Genomic DNA, 2,481 nt, shown 5'->3' on the forward strand with positions numbered 1-2,481 from the left:
GGTGACAAATTGGAAAGTGTATGAAAGGTGTCTGGAACAAGGGGAACTCATGAAATAGGACTTCTTTTCCCTCTTTCCTCTGCCCAGACTCGGAGCCTTGTTTGCCAGAATGCTGATTATTTATGGCCATCATCTATCTCATGCCAAATTCCAGACAAGGATTTTTTAGACTTTAGCTTTTCTCCAGGATTGTTCTTAAAAAGGAACTAATTCACCCTCTCCCACCACTATCATCAGAACAAAAGTAAGTGGTAAGTCAACAAAGAAGCAACCCCCAGGGGTATAGAACAAAATTAGGAGAATTTCCTATTTGCCTCCTTTAAATGATGACTGTGTGGTCTGGGCCAGAGACTAGATGGACAGTCAGATGTCTCATTGTCTCTTGCAGTTCTGCAAGTTTCTGAAAAGCCGAGTCTCTGGACCACTGCAGCCAAGCAGGCTTCAGAGAAATAATAGCAAACGTGCAGAGATGAGCTGAATTGAGCCCTACAGCCCAGGACTCTGCCTCACCCACATCTCTTTTTTAAAAGATCTGTAGCCCTTGTCATTTCTAAAATGGAATGATTAGGGCATTTGGATTTAGTGTAAGGAGTCCAGTAACAAGGCCATTCTCAAAATACCAGTTAAGTTGACGGTGCAATCTGAAGTCATTTTTCAGTTTTATTGGCTTCTGGGCAAGCAGAAAACTGTAAACTAAACTTCAGATTTAGACTTATCCCATTATTCCCTCTTTTTTTTTTTTTTTAATGTGTCATCTTATATCAGTGACTTCCTGCCAAGAGCACAAAGAGGAAAGAAGGTGAGGACACCAGATCAGCCAGATTCTCCTTTTGCACAGCCTTAACCTCTTCTGCATCCCCAAGGACTTGGGGTTCAGAAAGAAGCACAAAGGGCCAATGAATGTGTAACCTCACAGCTGCTCATGGTGCAGCTTCTGGCCTTGTTTCCCTACTTCCTTCTGGCTTGGGAGCTGGGTTTGGGGGTGTGTGAATAAGTATGCCAAGAAATGCAGCCCACTTTGGGACACAGAGGTCTGACTAGACCAGGGGAAAGTCTGGGAACTTGGTGTTCTGAAGTGTCTTTAACGTTAGACAAAGAAAGTGCTGGAAACGAGCTGGGAATTAGTGGTAGAGACCCACCATCATTCAGTTCAAGAGAGCAGAACTCAACACGGTGCTGTGGACATTTCTTCTGAAAGTGAAAAATACGTGGGCATCATGCAACACATATAGTAGGCCCTCAACATATATTTTGTGATTTATTGGTAACTACTATTGGTCAGGTGGATAATCTATTAAGCAACTGAGTAGAAATTGGGACCAGAAAGGAGAACCAGGTGTGTGCTTTCATTGACTATAGGAAGCTGAATGTCTACCTTGTGTTAGGAGAATATGGTTTAAATGTTAATACGCTCTAAAAGCTACCACAGGAAGTTATTCGGATTTGCCTTAAAGTGTAAAGTGCTGATTCTCAATCCTGTTGGAGAGTAATTTGAATGGGAAGGGAAGGCTTTTGTTACCTGAAAAGAAGAGGGAGGATGAGTCTGAGACACTCAAAATAAACTCTGTCCACTACCCAAGTTTGCAGGACATCAACCATTGGTTTGTTTTAACCCTTGCTTCACCACCAGAAAACAAAAGACTTAGAAAATTGCCTCATCTTCCCAAATCTAATCTGTTAAATAGGTATGTTGGTGCCATTCTGGTCACAAAATCTATATAATAGGACAGATGGCATGGCTCTGCCGACAGTTCAATTTAATTCATTTTTATTACTAGAAGAATTATTTAATGCACAGGAGAACTTAGAACACAATTAACTAGAAATAACATTTAACAAGATGTAAGAGCATGTGTAAAATACTATACTTTGAAAGAAAAAGACAAAACACGTACTAAGTGTATGTCACAGTTTTTTAAAAATATATATAGCAAAGTTTACACATGCTTAAGGGCTCAGTAAATATTTAGTTAGTATTTTTCAGTGACTGTGGACTGGACAAATTCTTCAATGCTCAAAACAAAAACAGAACAAGTTCAGGGACCAGGATCCACTTCCTCTGTATTTGAAATATAAAATCTACAATAAATTCTTTTTTTAAGTTTATTTCTTTATTTTGTGAGAGAGAGAGAGAGAACGAGAGAGAGCTAGCAAGGGAGGGGCACAGAGAGTAGGAGAGAGAAAGAGAACCCCAAGCAAGCTCTGCACTGCCAGCAGCGCAGATCCCGACGCAGGGCTTGAACCCAAGAACCGTGAGATCCGTGACCTGAGCTAAAACCAAGAGTTGGATGCTTAACCTACTGAGAAACTCAGGTACCCCAAAATCCGGAATAAATTGTTATTAAATGCCGCTCTCTGAATGGTCCTGATGCACATGAAGACAATAAATGCTGCTTTCCCTTCCTTTCCTGGCTGTCTAAAAACTTGGATAGTAGTTTAGGTCTACTTAACTCTCTGAGTAGGAAAGTGGGCTTATCAATA

This window comes from Panthera uncia, chromosome B1 (assembly GCF_023721935.1).
Source record: "Panthera uncia isolate 11264 chromosome B1, Puncia_PCG_1.0, whole genome shotgun sequence".
NCBI classification, from domain to species: domain Eukaryota; kingdom Metazoa; phylum Chordata; class Mammalia; order Carnivora; family Felidae; genus Panthera; species Panthera uncia.